Source organism: Pygocentrus nattereri, chromosome 14, assembly GCF_015220715.1.
Source record: "Pygocentrus nattereri isolate fPygNat1 chromosome 14, fPygNat1.pri, whole genome shotgun sequence".
Taxonomy (NCBI): Eukaryota; Metazoa; Chordata; class Actinopteri; order Characiformes; family Serrasalmidae; genus Pygocentrus; species Pygocentrus nattereri.
In genome coordinates, this window is record NC_051224.1 from 41,604,505 (window position 1) to 41,614,281 (window position 9,777).

The window sequence follows — 9,777 nt, forward strand, 5'->3', positions numbered from 1 at the left end:
CTCTATAAGCTGCAGACTAACAGAAAGTGATGTTAGCTCTTTCCGTGTGTCCGTATTCCCACTCCGTCCAGTCTGTCTGACCCAGATGTGAACTCAGTGCCAGTGCAGACGTGCGGCTGCTTGCGTTCAGAACTGGATTGCTCCAGGAAAACACCTCTAAAGATCAACAGTTCCTGTGTATGAGATCATGTACCTGCAGAACCACAGGCAGCAGAAACATGCAGTTTAATCAACTGAAGCACAGAAACGCCTCCACACCAGCCACTGATGGTGTAACCTCCACACAGCTGGCTGCACTGAAGATACAGCTCAGCAGAAAAACGACCAAACAGCAAACATCCCCTGCCTCGCCTTATGGAGGCCACGCGCAGATAGTCAGATGAGTAATGAGTCCAAACTCCAGTTTCAGGGTTTATCTCAGTTTCTCGGAGTTTCTCTGAGTTTAGTTTGAATACTTTGTATTATTCTTGTGGGAACTGTAATGAAATGTCCATCAACGCTGCAGGAACAGCCCTGAAATATCACTTGAGCGTTTTACATTCTGACCACCTGCGGCTGTTTCACTTGATATTATTTGTTTAATATTGTTATTTTCATTAAGAATTTCATTTATTAGTGCAGATTATTAGTTTTTCTTGTCTGTTATCCTAGTGGGATCTTTTAATCACTTGTTCATTTGTTTTCATTGCATTTCTCATTAAACTTTCTTTTTTTATATGCTGTATTAATTTGACATTGTTCATTTAGTCTTGTTAGCTTGATTTGTTTGAGATGTGTTTGTTTAACACACTCAGCTACAGTGTGTAAAAGGATCACCTTTGAAGTACGTCTGAGTTTACATAAACGTTGTTTGAGGGTTGATTGATCTTGTGACATTCCTCCAATCCTCCAATCGCTGCTTAGCTACCATCGCTATGAAACTGCTTACCAGTCCACCATTAGCTTGAGGTTTTAGTTCTTTAGCCGGCGTTTCTCACATGCATATATATATATATATATATATATAATTTATTTATTTATTAAAACATAAAGCTCCAGATGTGGGCAGATGTGTCTGGCGCATGAGTCTGACACTGGACGATGTTTCGAACACCAGAAACGACTGTAGAAGCCTCAGTCTGGACTGGTCTGAGTGATGAACCTCACCATCAACCAAACACAGACAGAAAAGTTATTTCAGTTTCTGTGAAGTTGGTAACTCAAGATAATTTGACAGAAGGCTGAGAAGTGAGTGTGAAATCATTCTTTATGTGAAGCTGTTTTCATTCATGCAGTACAGTCTGAAAACGTAAATGGTGGAAATGACCTTGAGACGTAAGACCTGCGTGAACCCATCTCAGTGATGATCTTATAGTGAGGGAGAATGTTCTGCTGTGTGTCTCTTACTGGAGCGATTCATTTTCACTCAAAACACACCGAGTTTAAATAATATGTCTATATCTGTGTTGTAGTCATGGTGACGCCTGGTTCCCATCACCATCACTGTAAAGACGTCTGAACCATTTCACACCAAACCCTCCCTGAATCTCACTGACTACACCTCACACACAGAGTTATGGAGGGATTTCAGAGAAAAGGGCTTAATGGCTGTTGTACAGCAGGTGGGGGTCTCTGCCTTTCACACAGTGCTGTAACGCACAGCTGTGTACTGCGTTATTTCTGTTGTGATGCAAAGTGCTGATTATGGTCTTTCCTAACTGAGCGAATATGCAGGAATAAGTGGCCGAAGGAAGCACAGTTTGGGAAAATTTGATGGTTTATTTTTATTCCTGCTCTTGTGAGCAGTGCTGTGTTATCTAACACAGTGTGGGCCAGAGGGGAAACGGTTTGGGTCACATGTTGTTGTTTTTAGCTCATATGGTACAATTTCACTATTCTGAAATGGAAAAAAATCCACCCACGACTGATGTTTCTCCGGTTCCCCCTCATGAAGTAACACTTTGTCTGCAGGTTTCGCTCTTGATCAGCAGCCTGATGATGGTGATGGTGGTGATGATGATGACACTGAGCAGGTGTGAGGCTGTTTTACTGACACAGGGAGAAAACAGTGTGATGCTGGGAAGAGGCGTGAGCGCGCTTGTTGCATCAGGCAGAGCTTCAGGTTACCGTAGATGGTAAGCGAGAGGGCGATCCTTAAACACTGAAGGGATTTAGGCAATTAGCAGCATCGCTTGTTGCCTGAAAGACAGTCGAACAGAGCAGATTAGGTGAAGAGAATTAGGTCAAAGTGATGAAGGAGTGGAACAGGAACAGGGGAGGAGGGAGGGATGGAAATGAGGTCAGGGAAATCGAGGGAGAAGGAAGGCGAGAGGATAGAAGAGGAGTAAAGATGGAGAGCATGACAGAGAAGAAAGAAAGGTGGAAAGGGAATAATGGGACAGAGAGGGAGGGACGGCTCTGGACTGGCCTGCATTTGCTTTAATAATACTAATACCAATACTAATACTAATACTAATACTAATGCCGAAAGATTGACACAGACAGTATTAGTACTACAATGAGTAATCAGTGCTGAACTGTCAGGGTCTTCTGAGAAGTGCTCATGATTTCTCTGAAATAATAAATTCATGTCTGTAATTCAACTTTTTTTATTTAAAGGGCCCAAAACGTGGAAAACTTTTCCTCTCTTTGTTTTTAAAAAATAAAAGACTTTGCTTTAGTAGCAACCAACAATTTACACACAGCTGAAAGGTAAACACAATCAAAGTAGCAGTGAAAGTGTATGTTACAGCAGCTGTTACTGATGAAAGAGATCTGAAAAAGATCAAAAGAAAACTAAAGGGTGATAAACTGCAAGTTGTAAATACCTGCTGTTTATTAGAGCATCAATGTTTATTCAGTTCATGTCTGTAATTTTACATTTTTATTCAAAGAGCCTACAAAAACTATCCCTCAGCAACATGAACATTTTAACCAGGGAAAATGATTTTCAAAAAATGTGGATTTGAATTCTTGAAAAGTGCGACAGAAAACTGTCCAATCAGGATTGCTCTCTCTGTGATATCTGGGTGGATACAGCTGAGCTGCTCTCTCATTGGTTAGGACTGAAGGCCTCACATGTTAGATTAACTACATTAACAACATCACGTTCTGAATTTAAATTATGACCAATTCTGTGAGAAAAAAATGTCTAGATATGTCACTGGCTGTGAATACGAGTCGCAGTCTAAGCAGGTTCCGGTTAGTTGTTAGGAATGTAAAACAGTGGCGGCAGCTCTGTGTTAGAGCTCTATACTGAGTTACTGTAACACTGACACTTACAGGCTCAGACATATGAAAATGTCTATTATTAGCTCAAGTAAAACATTCACTTTTTGGAGGGACTTTTACAAGCGTCACATATCTGCATGTAATCTAGAACAGAGGAAGAACTTTAACAATATTCGCCGCACATCAAACTCTTATATTTTAAAAAAGTGAGGAAAAGTCTGTGATATAGATCCTTTAATATGGTTTATATTTCATTCTTAATGAGCAGCAAATCTGATTTGAATTGAGGAATTTTTTCTTATCTTACAGCATCATATTTCCAGGTAGGAACCCTTAATCTACTCCATCATAGACAACAATCAGCTGTCATGTCTGTTTCCTAGCAACCAACCATACATACATAGATGGAACGTAAACACGTCAAAATAACATTAAAAAAGTGAGTCACAGCTGCTGTTACTGATGTTAAAAACAGAAGTGTGAGAGAGCGCCCCCTGCTGTTTATCAGAGCTTCTCCACTCCCCAGTTTCAGTCTCCATTTCCCAAATATTTTTGCCAAACGTGCTAATATAATATCTTAATGTATTTTACAAGCACCAGTTGTCTGTTTAATCTAGAACTGTCAGATAGTAAATGATGAAGGTAATTTAAACATGAATGAAATGCAAACAGACCTAAAACAAAACAGACACTTCGGTGCCTGGACCCCTGAGATTACTGAAGATGAAGGTGAACTGTGAGACACCTTCTCAAGGTAAAATCCCCCTTTTCCGCTCCGTCTGTCTGAAAGCTTTTTCTCTCTGTCTAGACGTCTCTGAATCACTACAGCTCTGTTTACACTTCCCCTCCTTCCCTCTCCTCCACCCGCTCCCTCTCTCCTGGCCTTAATTAGCAGGGCGTTTATTGATCTGCAGGATTTGGAAGGTAAAATCCCCTCGTCTGTCAGACGGATCTGCACTCAAATCTTTTTTTGGGGGGTCTGAGGGGGTCTCAGACCAAAACCCACCTGTTACGACCAGCCCAGGACCCCCGGCTTGAGCTTAACCCCCCCGCCCTGCATGTAACATGCTGGAAGCTGGGAGAGAAACCAAACAAACGAGCTGAAACTCATCGACAGGTTCATATTTAATGCATCCTTTATGATTTCTTCATGATCTGACATTAAAGGCTGTGATTAAGCTCATGACTGATGCATGAGTAACAAAAATATTGGTTTGGCAATAAAAGTAAAAGTGCTTTCTGACGAAATTCCGTCTCACTGGCGCATAATAAAGTCTTTGTTTTTGTTGATCCTCTCATTTCAGTGTAATGTTCAGGATTGCTCTCCCGCCCAGTCACGCCATTCGCGTGTGTTTTTGAAGGTGTGACACTTTCAGTTGTGTTTCTCCTCCATGTCACTGACACCCCGAGCTCCTCGGTCAAACCTGTCATTTAGAGAAAATCGCAGCAGCTTCGTCTCTCGCTTCACAGAACACGGACGCCCAGCGCCTTCATAGAAACGCTGTGTGTGTTGATGACAGGCCAGGGTCATGTTACTGAAACAGAATAAACACAAATAAAAATAGAAAAAATCTCCACTTCTAAAAGAAAACTTGCATCTCCAAAACGGTGGAAGATCTTTAACTCAGACATCAGTGCAACATCAATGACCTTTCACACAATGTAAACCTGTTATGTTCAAAATATGGTTCAAAATTAAAACTATGTCCAAAACGATGTTGGATTTTGTCCCGACACTCTGAAAAATGTTTAATTTACCATTTAGAGCTTTATTTATGTAACAGATTGTGTCATATTGCATCATATTGTATGGAATCATGTCATAGTGCATGGAGTTGCATCATATTTTTATCAAATTGTACAGTATTGCAGTAAACTGCATCATAGTGCATCATATTGTATCATAGTTTGTTGTGTTGTATTGCAATCAATTCATATCATAGTGTATTATATTGTAGCAAATTGTATCATATTGTACTGAACTGTTTTGTGTTGTATCAAAATTGTATTGTATCATAATGTTTCACATCATATCATCATCTCATATCGTATAGTGTCGTATTGTATTGTATCAAATCTATTATATGCAATGTTTTAAATAGTATTGTATCGTATCAGACTGTATTTCATTGTATTGTTTCATATTGCATTGTATAACATTGTATTACACTGTATAGTGTAATATTGCATTGTATTAAATCATATCGTATTATATTGTATTATATTCATGATTCAGTGTTTCATCACATTGTTTTGATTATGTTTGTATTAATGTATCAAAACTTTGTATGACACAAACACACACACACACACACACACACACACACACACACACACACACACACACACACACACACACACACACACACACACACATACTTTCTAAGCCGGTTCTCCGTCAGGGTTGCGGGGGGGTGCTGGAGCCTATCCCAGCGGTCATGGGGCGGAAGGCAGGATGAACCCTGGACAGGTAACTTTAACATTATATCGTATTACACCAAATTGTATCCCAGCGCACGGTATTGCTGCGCTGTCACTAGCATGCAGTGTGTTTTTGAACAAACATATAAATATCTTTGAAATACAAATTGTACACCAATCACACAGCAGCAGCTGCGGATCCAGATCAGTCAGCGCACAGGAAAGTCATGCCGGTTTTAGTTTCTCGGCTTTTCTGCTGCTCAAGCACACTTTTCAGAAGCGACCAGTTAGCATGAGGTCATGCAGCTGGACGTGCTGAGATATTTTGAGCTGATGAGAGATGGTACAGATACAGATCCTCCGAGTGGACTTCCTCTTTACTAATTTAGAGAAACAGAGGTGTGAACTCTGCGGCGGCTGCACCGAGCTGCACTGCGCGTCCTCTCTCGCCAGCGCTGGGCATGGCAGACTGTGAGAAAGTGCAAACTCTCACTTGGTGGAGGAACAGGCTGTTTATTTGGTCGCCTTCATGTGGCCACAGATCCTTTAATTGCCTAAAAAAGGAAAAGTCTAATAGATTTGGGTCAGCTGTCCACTAAGGTCCAGTGTACTATTTACATGGAGAGTTTAGACACATCATGCTGGTAGGTCCTGATATAGTGTGGCCCACAGCTAGAATCGACCTATTAGGCGTGATCTGGCCAACCGCCCCCTGTGAGAGAACAAAAAAAGTATGCTATATATATATAAGTGAGAAATTCTTGTTTTCCATTTTGAAAAGTGTACATTTTAGGAACTAAACATAGTGTAACGTTATAAAAAACTCCTACCCACCTGATATGTGTCCTGTTTTGTTTCTTGGCCTGTGGCCATAACAGACATTGACTAATGCAACTGCAGGTTCTCCATGAGTCACATAAGTTCGCCTTTAGCACTGTTATGTACTCATGTGCTTGGTGGTGTGAGTTTGGCTGCCAGTCTTGCGTAACATTCTTCTTCTTCTTCTTCTTCTTCTTTTGGTTCAGCAGATGTTGCAATGGGTTGGAACTTGCCCTGAGGCCTGAAAATCACCTCAGCCTCTTCACGCTGCAGTTAGTCACCACATTCGGCCTACAACCCTGTCAGTTAAAGAATGTCAAAGACCATATAAGAAGACATCATAGATCACAGAAATATCTCAGGAATGTTGCATGCTACAAATGTACTTTTATTTTCCCTGTAAAGATTGCTTTGTTCCATTGAAGTCAGGAACACAGCCTCTGATTGGTTGATAAGTCAGGAATTCAGCCTCTGATTGGTTGATAAGACAGGAACTCAGCCTCTGATTGGTTAATAAGTCAGGAACTCAGCCTCTGATCGGTTAATAAGTCAGAAACACAGCCTCTGAGTGGTCGATAAGTCAGAGATACATTGCATAAAACTCCCTGCAGCCATGCATGATGAAGCTCTACATGGTGAGTACTGTGAGCCCCACGCCATGGACACTAAGATGGCTCAAATTATACTGTACACATGCAGGAGAGACACCATACACTGCTCCCCTTTCTTTCAGTGGTTTAGAAATTTAACCCCAAGTTCTCTGTTTCTGTATCTGTGTGTCTCTTTGTGATGATCCAGCTCAGAAATCCAGTTCTGAATCCGTAGAGCCGCCCTTTCCATTCCATCGCATCTCCTCATGAGATCATACGAGACTCACATCGGAGTTATAAGCCTATGAAGAGGGGCTGAGATACATGTCATCTGCCTCTGACCGTGTGGAGCTGGTGGATTCGTGTGTCTGTCTACATTCTGTGTGAAACTGACCGACGGACACTCAGGAGATCATTAAGGACTGACCGTCACGCCGGACATTCTTCATTCAGTCCACATCGGAGACTCGTGTGAAACGGCGTCAGAGAGTTTCCAGCTGCTGAAGCTGCTGCAGCGGGTTTGGAAAGTAGTGATGGAGATAACGGAGTGTTTAGATATGAAACCCATGAGGATCCTGTTCTATGAAGAACCTTTAGTGGGGAGATTAAGAAGAAATGGACACATTGAGAGAGAGAGAGAGAGAGAGAGAGAGAGAGAGAGAGAGAGAGAGAACAAGCTCAGAGCTCAGAGGGTTAAGTTGTTGTTCACTGCTGTTGTGGTTCGTTGTGCGTATTTGTGTTAGTCATTGTGTTTATGGCTGGTTTTTTTTGTACACGCCTACCCTCATGTGGTTTTCTGTTCCCCGTAGCCGCCTCCCCTCCAGTGTTCAGGCTGAGGTTTGTTGGTTTTGCCCACCAAGTACATTTCAGAGCTGTAGGTGTGAGACAAATACAAAGAGGAGCCTTTTCCTGTTCAAACATGCTGCCAGCCTCTCCGTCTTCCATGAAGACAGCACAGTACAAAAACCAATAAACTGCAAAAACAGGATGACGTTGTCTGCTTTTCAGCTACCTCTGTTTCAGTCGCACAGGTAGAATAATAAACATCTTTTTTTTTATCAACATCAATTACTCTAAACTGCATAGCCAAACTGTGTTAATCTGTTGCCCCGGTTCCACTTTTATCACTATTTTCAGCCTTTTTTCCCCAAGAAACAGGTGACGATGATGGAAAACTCCCAGGCCAGCAGGGAAAGTTTAAAGCACAACAGATCACAAACATATTACAATACAAAACAATAAACGGCGGCTATCAAACACAGTGCTTTTACACCAGACATGACGACACACACATTTGTTTCTGTGAATTAAGGGGAAATTACATAGACTTCCATTTATTGTCTGAGGACTTAACCAACATAAACAATAACAACAACTACCCTCACCTTAAAATACTGCATGTCTTCCCTTTAAAACTGCTTGATTTAGGTTGTGGAGACCAGCTTCAGGTCCCTGTAAAGTGAATGTGTAAACAGATTCTGGTCCCCATAAACCTGGTATACACACACACACACACACACACACACACACACACACACACACACATTAACAGCAAGGTCTGTTTGTTGTGTCCGTTTGTTTTTTTTTTGTAAATATAATTGAGAAGATGGGGGAGGTGTTATTTATTTTACTGTAAATGAAATGAATATTCTGGTATTTATTAAAGAGCTGATTTTATGCTAAATAAATTCATTAATAAATAAAATTTAATGAAAGTGTTTGTGATATCTGAACATTGTCAAAATGCCAAAACTCCCTGTCATTCCACACTCCATACAGTCCATATATGAAAAAAAGCTAATTGTCTCTGTCATGACAAAAAAAACCATAATTTACATATACCTGCATATTCAAGCTTATAGCAGTTGAGTCCCGTCCATTCACACGGAAGTTATAAAGGGTTTTTCAGCGGTCAGTGCTTTGTGACAGAGTCGCAATACAGCACAGCCAATCAAAGCTGAGCTCATTTACATATACAGGTCTTTGAGGGCAGTCGTGGTTTGGAGGTTCGGGAACCAGAGTATCAGAACTTCAGCAGCTCCTATTGACCTGTTATGAGCACTGAGTCAGTTTCTGTTCTCTTCAGGGAAACTGCTCACTGCAGATTGTGTTGGAAATGCTGGAATATTCCTCAGAAGCTCTCGCTGTGCCGTAAAAACAGCAGCGGAGGGGGAATCGCTGTGTTTGATCTGATTGTTGTTTGTCTGCGAGGGTGCAGATGTTGAGCGGTAGCGCTGGCAGATAATGTGCACTGTTTTATTGTTGTGCTTAATCCACTTTAACAGATGAGGTGTGTAAGTCCCGTCCACAGGGGACCACCAATGCCGTCCAGATGTTTCCTTAACGTTACATCACCATAAGCCCCTCACGTCCAATCACAGGGTGGCCAGACCTCGCCCTGCCACACCATTGGCCGATAAGACGTCTTTGTCCTTCAGGACGGCCTCGGAGACTTAAGGAAAATTGAATTAGAAGTAAGACAAGGGGAGGAGCCAGAGGCAAGAAAACAATTCTGAGTCTCGAGGCAGATGGGGGTGTGGTGGGGGGTGGCAGCACTTGTTTGTTGGAGGAAGTGGGCAGCGCCTGCAGGCCTGGCAAATGGGCTGTTTTTGAATAGTAAATTGAGTAAAGAGCAGATTATGATGTAAGGCTTAAGATCATACGTGGTGTTTGCGCTCTTGGAGAAAAGTATGCCAACCCTTAGATAGATTGATAAGCAAGAACAGCTTATTCCCCT